Genomic DNA, 21,311 nt, shown 5'->3' with positions numbered 1-21,311 from the left:
TTCTCCAAAATCTGAGAAAACTACCTAGGGTTAGGGTTAGGGTTAGGGTTAGGGTTAGGGTTAAGGTTAGGGTTAGGGTTAGGGTTAGGGTTAGGGTTAGGGATATGGTCAGGGTTAGGGTTAGGGTTAGGGTTAGGGTTAGTTTTCGCCTGAATGTCATCAGGAGAAGGAATTGCTGAATGTTGCTGTTCCAGAGAGCAGTGCCATGATCTCAGTCATCAGGACAGAGGAGGCATATTTTTTACGTCCCATCAAATGACATTTTACGTCCCCACAAATGACAGCACAACTAGAACAACCTATGACAACCCCCTTCCATAGATCAAAAACATCTCAGACATAACCAACCAATGTATACAATGTCATAGCATCACTGTAGCACACAAAGCAACTTAAGCCTTCTTAAATAATCTGCATATAAACAGGTATCAAAACCCACATTTATTTGTACAGGTAGTCTCATGTTACAACATATCATTTAGTGACCGTTCAAAATTACAACACTACTGAAAAAGTGACTTATGACAGTTTTTCACACTTAAGACCATTGCAACATCCCCTTGGTCACATGATCAAAATTTAGATGCTTTAGATGTTGGAAGGTGAGCTCCATCTTCCGCATTCAGTTTCGCTCTGCTGGGGGACACTGGAAATGTTGAGAGTCACCCTGTAGGGGTGACAAGCAAGGAGGGGACCCCCACCTGATCATGGGAGGGTGGTAGCCATTCTGCTTGGTCCAGGGCAGCCCTCCAAACTGGTGGACGAAAGACCAGCCATAGCAATATGGCTCGTCACTAGGTTGCAGGCAGCTGAAGTCAAACTTACCACCAGGCACTTCTAAAGCAACATGGATGAGACTGGGTTAGATCTGAACCTCTCTTCAATCCTAAGTATTTTCTTCTCCTGTAAAAGTTGGCCAAAGTATCTTCCCCCTGTGAGGGAAGGGAACTTCTATCCCACCCTCTAAGAATAGCGGCAACTGACTATCCAGGGTAGTTAAAACACTGAAAGAATAACCTTAATCTAACTGAATTTATATGATTCTAAAATTTGGGAACCAAAAGATTTCTTATCTTTACTGAAGACTTTGTTTTTTTATTTACAAAAAAGAAATAAAATTGGAAAAAGGATTATAAAAATGTTGGATTTAAAAACCTTAAATGGCATTGGTGACATCTTTTGGCCAGGTTTGATATTACAACTTGTTATTGTCTAAAGGAGACCTGGCTTGAAGCCCAGACTACAGATAAAACTTTTTCAACCTTGACAAATATCAGCTGTGAGAAGCTCAGCTGTGTTCTATACTCAGTTATAAAATTATTTTCATTGTCTGACTTTAAAGCTCTCAATTTAACACACCATGAAGAGAATATGGATGAAGACCAGGAACAGATTCTTTTTATGTTGAAAGCAATACATTAAACCATTCTTTCAGTTTGTGATGAAATAAGATGCTACAGAAAAGAGCAAGATGTCAGCCTACATATATGAACCTAAATTTTGACTACAATTAAAGAATCAGCTATGCAGAAGATAACAGAAGAAGTGGAACAATTAAATACTATGATAGATGATTCAACTGACCAACAAATACAGTCAATGGAAAATCCAGAAAAGGGACTGCTGACAACACTGAAAATGGAAAAGACTTTCTATACAAACCAGAAGAAACTTGAGGAGCAATAAGAACAACAGACCGAAGGGAAGACAGACATATCAGGACAGCTATGGGGATGTGGAATAAAAGAGAGATGATTCACTAGCCCTTCCAAAGAAATGATGACTGGATGGTCTCTTTTATTTCAAATAATATATATAAGAACAGAGTGAGATCTATTTGATGACTTAAAAGCATTGACATGGAAGGCTAGCTGGTAAAGGAAGAAAGCCAGAATAAGGCTGAAGAAAATTAGGGGTTTGATTTATTAGAGATTTTAATTAATAATTTATATTATTAATTAAAATAGAATATACTCAAATAGACAAGATATGTATTTTGAATACTAGATTTTGCTATGAATTGAGATAAAGAAAATTTATCTCACTTAAAACTTGGAAGTATAAATATTAAAAATTAAATTTGAATATTGATGGGAAATTAAAAATTGGGGAAAACAAATAGGATGTTGATTGTCTACAAATATTGAATGTAAAAGTAATTAAGATATATATAGGCTAAAAATATGGATAAATGTAATAAACATGTTTTTACTTAGTTGATATAATAAGAACTGTATTAGCTTAAATATGAGATAGTAGATATTAAGGGAAAAAGAGAAGAAATATTTATGTTGCAATAGGGGAAATTTTGGTCATTAAATTTAAGACATTTGGAAATTAGTTGAAAATAAGGATGTTATACTGTATTATTAACTAGATCATGTAAGATGGTGGGAAATAGAATATACTCAAACAGGTTCCCCCACACATGCGTGCTAGTCATTTCCGACTCTAGGGGCCAGTGCTCATCTCTGTTTCAAAGCCGAAGAGCCAGCTCTTGTCCGAGGACGTCTCCGTGGTCATGTAGCCGGCATGACTAGATGCCAAAGGCGCACAGAACGCTGTTACCTTCCCACTGTAGTGGTCCCTATTTTTCTACTTGCATTTTTACGTGCTTTTGAACTGCTAGGTTGGCAGAAGCTGGGACGAGTAACAGGTGCTCACTCTGTTACGCGGCACTCGGGATTCGACCCGCCAAACTGCCGACCTTCTGATTGACAAGCTCAGCGTCCTAACCCACTGAGCCACCATGTCCCTGCTTTTTAAATACTTAAATGCAAAATTAGAAAATCAATAAAATATTACCAAAAAAATAGATGCTTGGCAACTGGTTCATATTTATAACAATGATGCCAGGATCATGTGTTCAGCTTTTGTGACCTTCTGACAAACAAAGTCAATGTAGAAGCCAGATTCATTAACAACCATGTTACTAATTTAATAATACACTTAACAACTGTGGCAAAAAAGTACAACTCAAAAAATGTTTCACTTAGCAACATAAATTTTGTGGTCATAAGTTGAAGACTATCTCTACTAAGGATGAACCTAGCTAGCTGGATAATGAAATGTCTGCAAGGAAACAATCAAGTTCAGACAACACCAAGGATGCCACACTGACATATCACTTGGGCATTCTGGGGTCAATTTATACAACTAAACAAGTGGGCATTTTTGAGCTCTGAAATATCATACAGATAAGGTGCAAAAGGCCCAATGTCTACTCTGCCAACAGCAACAGTTACTAACCACCAAGACAGGAGAGCCATCAAGGCAAGATGCCCCCATCTCCCAATCCTTGCAGCTGGTCCAGAAAAATATCACAATCAACAGTAAGAAAAGCAGGAAGAGATAAAAACAACACAAAGATTGATACAACATCTCTATCCCAGCTCCATCAGATATGATTAGCAAGTGCCAGCAATACTACTTTCATACAGTGGCAAACAGAAACTGAAAACTCTTTGCTGCCATCTAGGGGTTATCCAGATTTGCAGCTCAGAATGGTAGCTCTAAATTTCTTCAACTCTAGGAATGCATATTATTAAAAATGTCTTTCAATCTGCTATTAAATTGCAAAAGGAAAAAGATACTCAACTATAATACAATAAATAAAATCATTATAACCCAACAGATTTGCTTTAAAAAATAATGAGCCTCTTTATTGCTACCAGGTAAACCACGGTCAAGACAAGGCCATCCTTTCATTTCATTAAAGACAAATATAACCCTTGCTTATACATAGCTACCTTAGTGTACATTCCACTATACTAAGAGCCCATAGTTTCTTATTTAGCTAATTTCTAGTTTTTGTTTTGTGGTTAAAAACACAGTAATTTAAAGAGAAATGTCATAAGAAAAAGAGTAGTAAAATATGGAAGAACACAGCTGATCCAAATATCATGTAGGAAAGAAAAGCAATTCTAAGCTTTGTGCTCAGTTGGTTGCTGCAGGAATACTGCGTACACGAGTTGTTTCCTGCTGTCAGCTTTACAGCAAGCAGCTATGTATTTAGGGACAAAACTGCCTGGTTTCCAAAAAAATGTCTCAAATGCTTCTTATCCCACTGCAGTACTAACTAGATTGTCCAGGAGAAAAACCTTCCTTTTGGGTAAATTAGATAGAAACCAACAATTGAGGAAGTTGAAGAAGAAAATGTAAATCACAATTTTCCTTCTATTTTTAGAACAAGCATATATTACATTCTGTTGTAAAACTGTGAAGTAAAATGGCTATGCAGAATCCAATCTGGATTGGTTACCGGAACCAGAGGTTTAATCTTCTGAGCTTTTGGAATCGTGCTGGAGCCCATCCTCAGGGAATTAAAATGACTATGCATTCACATACATATATAGATACAGGAAGCAGGTTCTGAAACAATTGTGCAAGGCTGGAAAAAGACATAACTGCTTTAAAGCTTTGTAAATAAATCCTTTATATGCAGTCCCCACTCAATCCAAAGCACCTTTTTAACAGATTTGTATCTATATACTATTAAAGCACTCATTGTGTTTATTTTTATTAGTCAAGGAGAGAAGCAACCTAGAACTAAGGAGAAATTTCCTGACAGTTAGAACAATTAATCAGTGGAACAACCTGCCTCCAGAAGTGGTGAATGCTCCAACACTGGAAGTTTTTAAGAAGAGACTGGACAGCCATTTGTCTGAAATGGTATAGGGTTTCCTGCCTTAGCAGGGGGTTGGACTAGATGACCTCCAATGTCCCTTCCAACTTCTTATTATTATTATTATTATTATTATTATTATTATTATTATTATTATTATTATTATTATTATTATTATTTGTCTGTTTATACATACAAGTTAGTCCAAAAGTGCTCTGTAACAAAACATTTTGTGAATCAAGATACCTAAAATCCTCTAACTTAAAAATACCTTTAAGAAACCCATGACCTGTGGAATTGAAATTTCTATGGTGATTAGACGGATTTGTTCATAACGTTGTAGCTGTTGAAGCCAAAAGGAAGTTGGAAGTTGCTCCTGTTCCCACTTGCTTTTTTTGCCCACCCCTGTATGCTCTGTTTATCTGTTTAGGTAAGTCAATATTGACATATTATTGAAGTTTGTTTCCCACTATAATTCTACTTCTATTTATGATATATATTCTTCTTAGTCAATCATGGGACCATCTAGCACTGAAGTAAAAAAAACGATCCTCTAAAATTTAATGTTTATTCTGGTCACATCAGATTGCACTACTTTTCTCTCAAAGGATGACCCACAAGTCACAGGGTTGCCTAATAGTCTTAAAGCTCATATGAAATGTTGATACTCTTCCTCAGTGCAGCAGTTATTCATGGTTGAACACATATAAACAAATGATCGAACAATTTTTGGGGGACAATGAGCAAACAAACTCTACCAAGTGAAATATGGTAGATCAGTACAGTACAGGAAGGTGGCACAATGATGAAGTACATAGTGACCAGATATTAAATGGGTAAATATTATTGAGTGAATTGGGAAAGGATATTCTGGGACCTACAATGGGTGGCAGCATCTAGCTGACTTGGCTCAGCTTCAAAGATCAAAGCAAGATCAGTTCTAATTCATACATCATTGAAGAGATGTATAAATTTACTCAATGGGAGAGGGGTATCAATTAGATAATATAAAACAGAATAACAGTGTTAGAAGGAACCTTGGAGGTCTTCTAGTTCAACCCCTTGCTCAAGCAGGAAACCCTATAATGTTTTAATATAACTATACTCAATATGCCATTGTGGCCACAAGAAATGGAGCTTAGCTTAAGGAATTCTTTGTCTTTTACATAAAAGTTCAGACCGGGATTACAGAGGTGTGATTAGACTGGCAATGAAATTAGCAAGGGTGTCTGAAAATAAACTACAAAGGTTAGTGAGTAAAAATGACTACAGCCATGAATAAAAAGAACTGCATTCAGCAAGTTGCTGGGATTCAGTTGGCTCTGTACACTTGGTTAGGTTCCGAATTGTAGGGCATCACCTACTAACAATATCTGACCAATACTTTCTTCTTCATTTCTCTCACTAGCCTACCCAAGAAAATAGTGTTCTAAACTATTAAATTTTTGAGATGCTATTCAGAAGGGGTAATTGGCCCAGATTGTCAGTGAAGCAGAACCCAAATAATGGTTTCTGATGTGTAATCCAATTCATCTCTGCCTCCCATTTTGAGTATCCAAATGGATTTAATAAAGAAATTCAGTGTCCTAAAATGAATTCAGAAATAAAAAGTTACACATATGCCAAATTTATCCTCACTTTCCATATCAACTCAAGGCAACAAATTCAATTTGACTCTTTGTATGTGCCATGGTGAGTGAGCTCCTTGTTGGTTTTTGTTAGTTAACAAGACAGCTTTGCCAGGGGATTTCTCACTGTATGCTGGATCCAAACTAGCGTAACCTCTCTGGAACAAAGGAGAGATCATTGAGATTATCTACAGCAAGCATGTCAAACTGCTGGCCCATGGCCTGGATGCATCATACTGAAACCGTGCCCACCCCATTGCCAGCAATGGGGAAAAGTCGTGATACGTCATGCAACGTCACATGACATTGTGAGTTTGACATGCCTGATCTACATGATTCTGGATAGCCTCATAGAAACTATTATTTCTCTGGTCAATGAATGACCAGTCTACCAGTCTGTTACAATGGACCTCCCCAAACCCCAAAGGTACTCAATTCCAAAGTTCTAACTGTCTGTCTGTCTGTCTGTCTGTCTGTCTGTCTGTCTGTCTCTCTCTCTCTCTCTCTCTCTCTCTCTCTCTCTCACACACACACACACACACACACACACACACACACACACACACGGGTCACATGGTTGCTTGTAAACCAGTTTATACTTAGTTGATTTTAGTGATTTACAGTCTTGTTTGTTTAGGAAATTTATATGGCTGCCTATTCACTCACAGCAATAAAAACACAGTAGGAAAAATGAATGGCAATTTTCAGCTTCTTTGCCAGTTTCCAGTGTTCATGTCCAGTTTCCAATAAAATGTCCATTGAATAAAACAGATTTGTTTAACGACCATGGTATTTGTTTAATGCCTGCAGCATTTGCTTAATGATGTTGCTTAATGATGTTGCTTAATGATCATATGATGGCTTACCAACCATAATGATTTACAACCATAATTCCAGGCTCAATTATGGTAGTAAACCAAGGATTACCTGTATATCTCAATATCTTAATGCCTTAAATCTTAATTGCTGTTTTGGATTATTTTCTTTATTATTTGTATATTGGTGAGATTACAACCCTTTAGATTGGCAAGTTTCTACTACACTCATTGGGTGTATTTTCTTTTTCATAAAAGATAACAGTTTAAATTTGATTTTGGAGGTTCAAAAATATATGATTTTTAGACTATCAGCTTAGTATAAGGATTTTGGAAAGTTAATAATGGATTAAGGTGCCAGAGGGATTTGGAATTATAGCTTTGAAATATTTAAAAGATACTTTCTCATGGGAAATTGAGATTCTTTTGGCTGGTTTTTTATAAGGAGACCTTGAAGCCAGGGATAAAGAAAATGGAGCAGAAATCCTTAATGCAAAGTTAGAATACCTTTCAGCTAAGCTTTTGGACAGAATGGATCAGATATTTGATAAAATTGACAGAATATGTTCTTATGAAGTTGCAAAACAAGAAAGAGTTGAAATGCATGTTTATTAAACTAATTTGCAAGAAGACTTAAATGTAATATAAATAGATCTGATGGATGACTTACTGCCTGCAGGAGATGAATGGACGTTAAATCAGGAAGTTGATTAGGATATTTTTCTTCCCTCTGGATCAGGGGTGTCAAATTACCAATGTCACGTGATGTGTTGCAACATATCGTGACTTTTTTTTTCATTGCCGGCAATGGGGTGGGTGTAGTTTTGGCATGAAGCATCCGGCCCGCAGGCCAGCAGTTTGACACCCCTGCTCTGGATAAACAAAAGAGCTCTACTTACACTTTTTTATTTAGAAGTGGCAAACAAAATTTTACTTATAGATACAAGAGAAATATGTTAAAGTTCTAAAGGATTTTCACTTTGAAATACAGCAAATTACTCCTGGGACATTTTTTGAAAGGGTCAAAGAATATCTTTAAAAATCAGGGAAGATTTATAAGATTGGTTTGTTTGACCAGGGTTAAAAGAAGAAAATAGTTATATCTGGTTAACCTTATTGGACTTTTGCTAATAAATATTGATTGACTTAGCATTTTCATTTTATTTTCTTTACCTAAGAGTTGAACTATAGGAAGAAGAGAGATTATGTCTTATTTAGAGAAATTCTTATGAAAATCATTTTTACCTGCTGGGATGAAGGGCAGGCTTACTTCCTTTTTCTTTCAGTTTCCCATTTTTCTTTCTTTTCCTTTTTTACCCTCCCCATTTTTGTTGCGTTTTTTTGTGGCTTGCATTGACTTTTATTCTGTACGTGTATAATTCTTAATAAAATTATTTGGGGGGGGGAAGGCAATAAGATCGATCTGACAACTTGCTGGAGAGATATGATCAAATGGCCTTCACTTAAAAATCTCTAAACTGAATGTTCACATGCTTCTAATTTAAATGACACCACTTCATTTTTGTAGTCAGAATTCATTCATCCCAACTAACACTTTTACTAACAAATAGCAATCAAAAGTGGTTTCCTGGAGGTAAAGCAATAAAGGTAAACATACAATTAAAATCTGACAGATGCCACTGATAGTATAAATCCATTCTATGTGCAATAATATTTCTATCTAAACAAATACCATCTGTTCTACTTGCTCGCAGCTCAAGTATCTGCCTTTTGCCTCATTTTACTCTCAGAAATCCTTTTACTTGTATGTCAAGACATTAAATCAAGAAACCTCTGCATCCATTCTTGGGTCATTAGGAATCAATGTTCTTTCTTTTTCTTTGATCTTAACTAATCATTCACCAATTTACTTCAACAGTTACATAAATATTAATATTTCTTACATGTTTCTTAAAAGTGTGGCTTGGTATGTTTAGAAGAAGAAAGAAAACTTTTAGCATGGGCCCAATATAATAAAATCTGGAGGCATTGTAGGGATTATACACCTGAAATCTCATGCGGACTGCTCTTCATGCCAAATTCACAATGCAAAAGTGTGCTACTCTTTACACCATTAGGGCATGCTTGCACTGTTTCTAGGTCACAGATAAATGAAAGGCTAAGTTTTAAAAGTGCAAACTCCAGCAGTCTTCAGAAAGCTTCTTTTCCCACATATGTGTAGCAGAGGCCTAGCAATAAAAAAGAGCTTTAAGCAGAAATCAAATTGGAATCATCACTTAATGGCTCACATCTCTTAAATGAAATGTATTCGCCAATTAATAATAATAATACATCCATTTCACCACATTCATTTATAGTTAGGACATACTATCTACAACTACTTTCCTCTAATGAAGAGGTAAGAGAATTTTTTTTTAAAAAATAAGCAAAAATAAAAGCCAATATGGTTCCCTCCATCTCCCTTAGGACTGTCTGAAGTGGGAAGAACAGCCCGTTTCCTTAACAAGTTAAATTGTCAGAAACTTTAAAAAAATAATTTGACTCCCTAGCAAATTAGGGAAAATGTCAGAAGAGTTATAGGACAAGTAGAAATTTGCCTGGTTTTTACTTATAGCTATAACAGTTTGAGGGTCTGATAGTTTATTAGATTATTAATAAGTGATCAGAGGCTTTTGTGAACTCTAAATTAAGTTTAGTCAGAATTGTCAGATACCATTAACAGTTTGGTATGCAGATACAGGATGTGTTTTCCAATAGGGTTTCCAGAAACCAGACCTTAGCACAGGGGTGTCAAACTGCCAGCCCGTGGTCCTGATGCATCATATTGAAACCACACCCACCCCATTGCCGGCAATGGCAAAAAAGTCATGATACTTAGTGACACGTCATGTAACATTGCGAATTTGACATCACTGCCTTAGCACTTCAAGACTTTATCAAATCTGGGCTGAAATTTGTCTTCCAAATTCTTTATTTTTTTTCTCATACAAAAGATGTTTCTGCTTTTGTAGCTTACTTTAAGGATGCTTTAAAGACTACAGAATTGAAGATGACATTACCTTCACCCATCTTGTAATACCAAGAACTCTGCATTCCATCTGGTCCAAGCAATGGATGGAAGCTAATCAAGCCAAGAACTAAAGTAGAACTAGGAAGAAATTTCCTGACACTGAGAACAATTAATCAGTGGAATGACTTGCCTCCAGAAGCTGTGGGTGCTCCAACACTGAAGGTTTTTAAGAAGAGATTGGACAATCATTTGTCTGAAATGGTATAGTGTCTCCTGCTTGAGCAGGGGGTTGGACTAAAAGATCTCCAAAATCCTTTCTAATTTGGTTATTCTGTTATTCTTTTCCTTTTTTCTTTTTATTTCTTTTTTTTCTTTTTTTGGAAGGTGAGTGAGATAACCAGATCAGTTTCCTTTCCAACAAATTGCCTGAGGAAGATTGTAAAACAAGCAAGGGAAAAAAAATCAACATAGAACTAATAACAATGGATTTCAGCTGAATACCAACACAACTGAGTGGTTTTGGGGTTTGCAGCCTACTGGTTCCAGGACTAGGATAGCTTTGCTGGATTTGGTTACATTGTCCCAGACAAACCGAATGAATCTCCTAGATTCACAACTCCTGCCCAATCAGCAGGTAGTAGTTGTGGCTAGGACAGTCTTTGCACAGCTTTTTCTTGTGCACCAGTTTCACCATTCCTGGACTGGCAGCTCATGCTTACAGTTTTTCTTGTTCTAGTCACCTCATATTGTACTACTACAAAGCACTCTACATGGGGCTGCCCTTGAAAAATATCCAGAAGCTTCAGATGGCAAAGAAAACAGTGGCATGGGCAATTATGTGTGCCCCTAGAACAGTGCATGTTACACCTCTGCTCTGTGAGCTGCACTAGTTGCTAGTTTGAATCTGAATACTTTGCATTCAATGTTAGATTATATGATGTGACAAGGATCATGGATCTAAAAGTAATCTTATCAAAGACAAAGGTGTTTATCTCTGATAGAGAAAACAGAATGAACAATTGAAAACCCTACACAAAAACAACAAACTAAAGCAAGTGCGTGAATCTAGGTCACTTGATAGAAAGTTTTTTGAAAGATCAGACCTATTTAAAAGTAAGTAAATGAGGGTAGAAAGGCAATGGGGGGGATAGTACTATGTGCTCCACGCAAAGAATTATCCTTGCATTGTGCTAGGAGTTGTAGTGCCAAAATATCTGAAGGGTACCAAATTGGGAAAATCTGACCTGTAGAGTCATATGAGCAACTGGCTTGCAGCAACTGTAGATTAGTCCAGCAGTTAATCAGTTTTGTTTAATTTTATACTTAGCATCAGAAACAACAGTTATATACTATATATTCTTAAAACTTACCATTTATAAGATCACCACAACCTGTAAATACAACAGTAAATTTCTAGTTCCATGATAATTTCTTGGTAAAGAGATGATATATGTCATGTTGTACCTCCCACATTCCTCAGAAAAGAGGCAGGAATTTATCGTAAGTCAATGAAAAACTGCAAAAATCTAAATCATATATAAAAAGTGATATACTGGAAGTTAAAAAGGTAAAGTTTCCCCCGCACATGTGTGCTAGTCGTTTCCAACTCTAGGGGCCGGTGCTCATTTCTGTTTCAAAGCCGAAGAGCCAGCGCTTGTCCGAGGACGTCTCCGTGGTCATGTGGCCGGCATGACTAGACGCCAAAGGCACACGGAATGCCTTCCCACCGTAGTGGTCCCTATTTTTCTTCTTGCATTTTTACGTGCTTTCAAACTGCTAGGTTGGCAGAAGCTGGGACGAGTAACAGGCGCTCAATCTGTTACACGGCACTCGGGATTCGACCTGCCAAACTGCTAACCTTCTGATCGACAAGCTCAGCATCCTAACCCACTGAGCCACTGCGTCCCTATATTGGAAGTTATTTCCTTCTAATTACAGACACCAAGTTGCAGTGGCTATCTTTATTTACAATTAGCAAGATTGAAACATTGTGACTAAGCAGTTAACCTTTGGTTAAATGATGTTTTCTTTTCATCCCCAGAGCTAGTAAGCATTTTCATAGTTCCTGGGAAAGAAGAGTTGTACTCTTGCTAATAATTGCAATGGAAAGGGGGACAAAACAACAGAAAAACTGTGTGATTCAATGTAAACCTGAAGAGTAGTTACTTTCCATAGCTTTTCTTTTATGTGAGGATGGTTTTGGAACTGACAACTTAAGCTTCCAAAGCATGCTTGCTCTGCAGTGGAGGTCATTCTTCAGAAAGTCTGTTTTATCCTTGCTAAAGATGGAGCAGAAACTTGATGTCAGTAAGTTCTAGTCAGCTTGTGTATATTCCATCTCTATACAGAATTCTGGGTACTTTGCCAGAAATAAAACAAAGGTAGATATCATTTATCATAGCCTCATGAGATACAAATGACACACTATCCTTAAAAGATTGCATGTTTTACAAACTTTCTCTCACCAGAAGAAAGAACACAAAAAGCCTCAAACAATGGAGAGTTTCTAGTTTCTTCCTAATCACTGAATATTTTCCATCATCTCCGGTGAAATTATTACTCCTTCACAGATCATCTCAATGTTTTAATATCCTCTTCCTATTTATACTTGACTAAAGAAAGTAAAATGGAAGGTTTTTCTACTTATAGACAATGAATTTTATAAACAGCTTTTATACCTATCCATTCATAAGAATATTCCACATTTTTATTAGGCAAATGAAATATTGTACAAGTCATAATATTTTTAAAGTCACCATGTACTCTAAATGATTTTTTTAAAACCAGATTTCCAAATGGATTATCATATTTATCTATTACTTCATAACGTTGTGGCATGCCATCTTAAAAGCTAAGAAATGACATGAGCTTTCACACACACACACACACAAAACCCCCACCTAATTCATGTCCATGAACGCTTCTGTCAAGTGTATGTTTCATCTTTATGGCTTTTTAATCAAAGGATTCTTTGTTCTTAATACTGAATGGATCAGCACATGAGAAGACACTTATTAAGACTAAAAAGCAGCTGCAGTTTAACATGATTAAGGGCTAAATGTTATGCAATAAATGCACCTTGGCATTACCATACCACGTATTTCTAGAATATTATCATATTGCATTTAGCAGCCATAATATATCCCAAACAGGATTACCCTTCATGAGACAGAAAGCCATTCCTGGATGAATGTAACCAGTGTCCCTGCAAAGAATTTTGGAGGGCTTCAACCTCAACCTTAGAGGGTCACTGAGAGAGTGTTGTATTTGTACATAGGAACACCCCCTTCCCAACCACTGAAGGTAACAGCTTTCTCATTATTTGGATCAGAGATAACCATTAACATTCAATCTCCAAACCAACTTTATTTCACCTTATAATCAACATCTGATAAAATATTTTATAACTTTGCCTATATAGGAAAAGGAGCAACAAGTCTCCATACATTTTTCATGTATATATTATTTTGTAGTTATGATCACTGCATTCTGAAAAGCCACAGGTCTGAGTGTATGCTACTACTCAGGCATGCAGTGCTTGTATTTATGACTCCCTTTCTACTTCTCTTCCTCATTTTATAGTGTGGTATTTCCAACTGGTCCTGCTGGGTATTTATCTGATTGGGATAATGGCATCTGGAAACATAAGCTTTTATTTCTGTTGCAGAATGCTCTGCTTGAAGAGCTAAGGCAACACCATCCCTGTTGAGATTCCTTAAAGAATCATGTGAGAAGTTTCCATTTCATCTGGTTTCCATTTTCATCTGAAAATTAGTCTGTTTCATTCTTTTTGCTGCTTAATGTTTTAAGCATTCTATTCTTTTGACTTTTGACTTTTTCACTTCTACATTGATACACATGGTCTGATTCTCTGAATGGTTGAAAAAGATGTACAAAAAGGGATGCACAAGGCTTAGATATTTGCTGTATAGTTTTCAGTTAGTAACCAGATCCCCTCAGAGATACAAGTTATGTAAGTAGTCCTTGACTTATGACTGGTCAGTTAGTGATTGTTCAAAATTATAACAGACCCCCTCCAAAAGCTACTTATAACTCAATTTCAAAGTAATGAAAGCCACAGCCCATCCACCCCCATGACTGCATCTTAGGTGTTTGGCAACCAATTCACCTTTGCAACCATTTGCAGCTTCCCATAATTACACAGGGGAGGAGAATCCAGATTTTGGCTTGATGTCAAGCTTCCAATGAACAAACTCTTCAAAGAACTCTGAGGCATTGTTTACCTTAAAAGTCTTTATTAGAACAACATAACATTGGCAATACTTGGTTAAAGCCGAAATCTGGATTCCCCTCTCCTGAGCACAATAATATTAAAGCATAGTTCCCTCCTTTAGTTAACTGTCATAAATCACATTCTCCAATTAGTTTGAAAGGTACGTTTTCCCTCCTTAGCTTAACCGCCAGTTCTTATCGCCTCTTATTACATACAACCTTGAAAATGCTCTGCTGCTATGTTATTATGTCTAACTAATCCCCCATGCATATTCTTCCTTCCCCCTCCCATCTTCAGATTGTTGGGGGCAGTAGGCTGACTCTGTAAACTGCTTGTTGTGGGCTGTAAAGCACTGTGAAGTGGTATATAAGTCTAAGCTCTATTGCTATTTTAGCAAGCCCTATTCTTTCTTCCAGCTCTGATGGCCAACAAAAGATACCTCCAGATCTCTGATCAGCCTCCAGTGAAAAAATACCCATATCTGCCATTAACAAGCTATCTGCCCCAATGTAATCAGTACATTTTTAGAAACTGTTTTATGGTTGGCATTGTGAAGCTGAGAGGCAATTTTCTATAAATACCTTAATAAAGAAGAGTTTTACCAGCCATTAGTTGATTATGTGGTTATGATCCAAATATCAACTCCTAAAATAAATGGCTGAGATAACAGCAGCTGGTTATTTCTTAACTTAATAGAAGAGTCTTTAAAAAGTCTTCCAAGTTTACTGGCCTTATGAGGGACCTTGTGAACATTATTATCACTGAAGCAACTCCAAAATATGATGTCTGCAATCTCTAAGTAGAAATTTAATAAACATTAATAGCTGGCATGGCAAATCAAGAAAAACTTGGTAGTCCTCTGAGAAGGACACATGCTAGGATTTTTATAGTGTTTTCTAATAATGAAAATGCCTCACTTAATAGCAGCACATAGCTAACCTGAATAGGCTCAGAAGTCAAGCAAGGTAGAGCCTTGTTAGTAATTGGAGGGAGACTACCAGGGAATTACAGGATTGTAGGCTAGAGTGAGAAACCAAGAACATCCCAGAATATGCTAATGATAAATCACTGTGGTATTGTTGCTATGGAAACTGCAAGGACACATACACGAAGATACATGGAACATCTAGCGAGAATATTTCTCAATGAATTACTGGAACCATCTAATGAAAATAGCAGCTACTACCAGCTCAAAAGGAGTGCACTTATTAACCTGGAACAACTCCTAAAGGAACAATTTGTGTGCTATAAAGAAATTAAAAACTAATTGCACAAACAGATAATATAGCTGACTCTTCTTAAATTTTCAATGAGTTATAATAGGCAATGTAAACCCATGAGCAAATTTTTCTGGTTTTCCCAATGTATCAGAATCATGTGCTTGCATGGATGGTTGGTTTATTAGAAACAGTGACCTTCTTCACACACAAGTGATAAAGATGGGAAAACAGTCATTAAGTAATCTGTCATCACTTTAGCCATTTAGCCACTTTAGCCAGGTCTGTATAGGTCAAGGGTAGGCAATCTTGGCTCTTTTATGACTCGTGGACTTCAACTCCCAGGTTGCTTACCCCTGGTATAGGTGATGTCATCAAATAGCCATTCAGGCAGACCTGTACTTAAAACTGTAATTGAGCCCAGTATTATGGTTGCAAGTGATTGCAATTGTAAACTGAGACACTCACATGGCTGAAACGGATGTTCCAGGCTTTTTCATGGCCGTTAAGTGAACTCATTCATTTGAATGGGTGTTTTTTGCCATTTCATCATGTCTGTAAAGTAGGGATCTCAAAACCCATAGTCATTTTCTATAGACCACATGATCCTTAAGATGCTGTCTACCAAAGCCAGGATGCTTAGCACCAGAGGCATTCAGACCAGGGTCCAGAAAACATGCCAAGATTAGGTAGCCACACCTCAGCCCAAAAGTGACTTACCAGACAACAACAATTCTGGCAGGTTAGGATAACTCAGGGGTGTCAAACTGCCGGCCTGCAGGCCAGTTTCATCATACTGAAGCCATGCCCACCCCATTGCCGGCAATGCAAAAAGAATCGCAATACATCATGACACATCATGTGATGTGGCAAGTTTGACACCCATGGGCTAACTGAACCAAGACCTCACACACCAAAGCAGTACCACCTACTGAGAACCTCTACCTGCTGTCATATTTTATGGCAAGCACTGCTTCTGAGACAGAGATAAGCTCTTTAGTAATGGGCACTGAGAAGGCCATGTGAGGTATGGCCAATGAAGATGTGCCAGGAAGCTGAGATCTCCCAAGGGAAAGATTAGGTAGCCAAGAAGAAAGGCAGGTCTGGCTGCCCTATCCATAAGGATCTCTCTATTTGGCAAGGAATAGGAAAGACAACACTGAAAGACTTACCAGGAAGGAAGGAAGGAAGGAAGGAAGGAAGGAAGGAAGGAAGGAAGGAAGGAAGGAAGGAAGGAAGGAAACACAAACATGACAAAATAAATGTAAGACTTCTTTGCATGGTTTGGGCAGCTCTGGATGGGTTTCTTAGCTTGTATTATCTTTGAAACTCTTATGAAAATCTATTGTATATGAACCTAGTAATAAAACCAAAGATTAATGAAAAGCACTGCCAACTAAGTGACCAAAGAAATGACTGTTTTGTAATAACATTTTAATGTAATTAATGTTTATATTCAATAGTATAATGCTCTTTATTTGTGACTTACAAACAACTTTATGAAGTAATGTATAAAAGGACTCTGAGAGCCACAACACTGAACTAGCTTCATGTAGCACTCTTGACTATTTAAGTTAAAGACATCTGGCTCTTATAAACTAATTGTCAACTTTAAAAATGAGCATGATATTAACCTCTTCAAAAGCACTATCACATAAAAAAATCTACTTTTTACTTAATGCCGACTTGCTTGCTTGTCACTCCATTTCTTAAATACAAGAAGCTTTTCTTGAAACCTATCATGGCAGTAATTTTGCAATTAAGGTAAATTGGAATAATGAAATAATGCAATCCACAGTTTAGTTAATCTGAGGCTAGCACTTGTGCAGTTGAGGTTACTGGGTTAGGATTACAGATGCTGCTACTTCAGTCTGTACTTATCTTCACAGGTGTATGTGCTGTTGCCTACCATTTACATGACTTGTTTTCATCATTTTAAGAAGTGCCCTTAACCAACTGGTCAAAAGAAAGAAGCAGTACAAGTTCAAAAAATAAGAGGTTAATTTCTACATTTTTCACTGTTCATTTGCACGGAACTAGAACTGATTTTTTTACATATAATTATAACTTTGAATTGTGGGAATTCAAATATTACAACCACTGCATGGCATTTATTATCCACTAATTGAAGCCAAGCTGTACTGGCAAACAAAACTATTTAACAAGATAGTTATAAAATATTGATCATATTGCTGTGTTTCATCCTAGACATCCCACTGTATAAATGTGATGGAATGTGCACTTGCAGGAGCAGTGGGGGCGACTTTTGGCAACACAGAGCTTTCCCAGAGAGAGGCCCGCATTTAGAGACTGTGCAGTCCCATGCTGCATGGGAAAAGGGGGACGTAGCCACACCCTAGAATCTCTCAGGATATATCTAGTAGGTTAGAAGGTTATAGTTTTGGCAAACTTCTCTCCATTAAGTGTAAGCAAATAAAGGATCAGACTTGTCTGGATTTTGCTGTATTGTCTCGGGGCTTTTGTCTGACAATTCACAAATTCACCCTGCAGGAGCAATGCAAGACCAACCCAATATGTTTATGTGCTTCTTAAAAGTTTCTCTTAAGGAAAATAGCTCAAGACTCAAAATTTAAAAATAACCTTAAATGCATTGAATTGCCTGGAATTTTCTGGACACTCCACAATAGCTTTCAGGTAAAAATTGGCTGGAGGTCCAAAAAAAAAAAAAATCAAGATGGCTCTCAGGCAGCATAACTGAAAGCCTGCCCATTTTGTTTGCACATCGTATACATAGAAAAGAATGGGGCTTTGCTCATACTACTTTGGTCCCCATTCTGAATTTTTTGATTGTTTATTTATTTATTTTATTTATTTAATTAAATTTCTATACCTCCCTATTCCCAAAGGATTATCACCCCCACTGCTCAACTGGCATGATTACTCCAGGTGTTGAGTATTTCATATCAGATAGGAACCATTTATTCTATATACACATTTGATGCTTAACATTGTCAAACTAATCCTGTACATGAAGACAGATATATGGAACTTGGAAATTTTAGTTTTGCCCAAGAGTGAAAGACAAGCATAATGAACTACTAGTAAGCTAGTTCCCTAAATGGATAGTGCATATTTTAAGATATGTACTCAAAAAACAAATTTCATATTGAAAAAAATGAGTTCAGTTTTACTTCTTTGATGACAATATTAAACTGCCTTGCTAAAGAAGCATAATGATTTCCTTTGAGCAATTAAAAAAAACTTGTCAAATTTCTTGAGACTAATCGTGAATATTATGCAGTGCTGCTAAGAAAAGTGCCATATTTTCCATTCATATATTTATTTTAGCATGTATTTCCTTTTAAATGTCTTCTTATTTAAAGCTATTTACATTTACACATATTACAAATAGAACATGTGTACTGAATCATACTTTTAATACCTCATTGTTATGCAAATATCACCCATAATTTTGAAAAATCAGATGAATTATTTCCAAGAATATGCAAAGTATGTTGCCACATTTGAGAAAACATTTTTTCATAACTTAATGTACAAATCTTAACTATTATTTACTGTGTTTGTAGAAATTGTAAGCATCTAATTTTTAGCTATTGAAACATACTGCCATTTTCACCATCTGAGATTTGTTTGCAAATGATTATTGCTGGAAACAAAAACACATTGGACTCAATAGATTATAGGACCCAAAGGTGCTTTTTTGCTTCTCATCCTAGAAGCTTCTTCAGTTCTGAACTACTGAATTTCTGAGTCAGAACTGAAGAAGCTTCTTGGATGAGAAGAGAAATGTCTTCAAGGAAAAACAAAGAAAGTCCAGTTGTCTTTTGAAAATGCACCTTTGGGACAACCATGATCTGGATAACTGAGAATCTCCATAGACATTTAAATTATTGTAGAAAATAATAAGGTGCTTATCCTAAAAGTTTCTTTCATAATTATCTTAGAATAAATACCACTGAATTTAATGTCTCTAAGTTCCAGGTTTTGAGAGAGAGTGGTCAGCTTGGAAACATATCAGCTTGGAACTTAAAAACATTGATTTCAGATAATTAGTTTTACTTAATTCCCATTGAAATCATTGGGACTTCACAAAATCAAATAATTATTTTCACTAATTTCAATAAAACTTTACTCTTGATCCAATTCTGCTTCTCAATAATACTGTTTCTCAAAGCAGTTTATAATTATAAATAATGTTAATAGATAACAGAAAAAAGACAACATTAAGTATTTTCAAAGGTATCACATTTTGTAATAATGTGACTCCTGGCTACACAAACCAAAAGTAACAGCAGAGAATTAATTCTTCTGTGTCATCAGAAATTTTTGTTCTGAGCAGTCATTTTGAATTCCATCTTCCAGGATGCCTAAATATTTGGAAATATTTAATGCTCTACATAGCTGGGTTTTGTCTCCCCAGGATCATATGGCTGCCAGACACAATCCTGGGAAAATATACATTTTATTTATGGAGTTGCTGACATGTGCTATGTTAGCACCTGTACACATTCCAAATGAGCTTTTTCCCTTCAAATCTACCCTATCAGCTGTAGAAGCTTTTACTTTTGGCTGAGAAACTCACAGAATATAGTTATGGATAGAAGGCAAACATTTAACATAAGTAACAGAATAAGAGAGAGGCCTTCTAGTCCAACCCCCTACTTAAGCAGGCCATTTCAGACAAATTATTTAAAAACCTCCACTGTTGGAGCACCAACTTCTGCAGGCAAGTCATTCACTGATTAATTGTTTTAACTATCTGGAAATTTCTCCTTAGTTCTAGATTGATTCTGCCCTTGATTAGTTTCCATCCATTGTTTCTTGTTCTGCCTTCAGGTACTTTGGAGAATAGGTTGATCCTCCCCTTTTCTGTGGCAGCCCCTTAGATATTGGAACACTGCCATCATGTCTTCCCAACAACCTAAGATATGCAGATGATACCACTCTAATGGCAGAAAGTGAAGAGGAACTAAAGAGCCTCTTGTTGCAAGTGAAGAAGGAGAGTGTAAAACTTGGGTTGAAACTAAACATTAAGAAAACCAAGATCATGGCATCCGGCCCTCTCAATTCCTGGCAAATAGATGGGGAAGAAATGGAGGTAGTGACAGATTTTATTTTCCTGGGCTCCAAGATCGCTGCAGATGGGGACTGTAGCCAAGAAATTAAAAGATGCTTGCTCCTTGAGAGGAAAGCCATGGCAAATCTAGACAACACACTAAAAAGCAGAGACATCACCCTGTCAACAAAAGTCCGTATAGTCAAGGCTATGGTCTTCCCAGTTGCAATGTATGGCAGTGAAAGCTGGACCATAAAAAAGGCTGAGCGCCAAAGAATTGAGGCCTTTGAACTATGGTGCTGGAGAAGACTCCTGCGAGTCCCTTGGACTGCAAGGTGATCAATCCTGTCAGTCCTATAGGAGATCAACCCTGACTGCTCTTTAGAAGGCCAGATCCTGAAGCTAAAACTCAAATACTTTGGCCACCTAATGAGAAGGAAGGACTCACTGGAGAAGAGTCTAATGCTGGGAAAGATTGAGGGCAATAGAAGAAGGGGACAACAGAGAATGAGGTGGCTGGATGGAGTCACTGAAGCAGTAGGCGTGAGCTTAAATGGACTCCAGAAGATGGTAGAGGACAGGAAGCCCTGGAGGAACATTGTCCATAGGGTTGCGATGGGTCAGACACGACTTCACAACTAACAACAACAAGACATACTCCATTCCTGCAACTGTTCTTCATATGTTTTAAATTTAAATATAAACCATGCTGATCTCATTTTAATGGAGGAGCACCTTTTTCCACTGTCATGTGTCCAACCTAACACTACAGGAATAGAAATCT

At 36.9% G+C, this 21,311-nt stretch overlaps 1 protein-coding gene across 1 annotated transcript in view; it reads right to left on the bottom strand.

Annotated features, from left to right (window-relative positions):
- PTPRT (protein tyrosine phosphatase receptor type T) overlaps window positions 1-21,311 on the bottom strand; it is a gene marked incomplete at both ends in the record, with an annotated part of 687,552 nt that overhangs the window by 648,408 nt on the left and 17,833 nt on the right. The gene's annotated exons all lie outside the window — the stretch shown is intronic.

This window comes from Vipera ursinii, assembly GCF_947247035.1.
Source record: "Vipera ursinii genome assembly, chromosome: 3".
In the NCBI taxonomy this organism is placed as follows: Eukaryota; Metazoa; Chordata; class Lepidosauria; order Squamata; family Viperidae; genus Vipera; species Vipera ursinii.
Note: the sequence above shows the minus strand (reverse complement) of the source record. Positions and strands in the feature narration are given on the sequence as shown.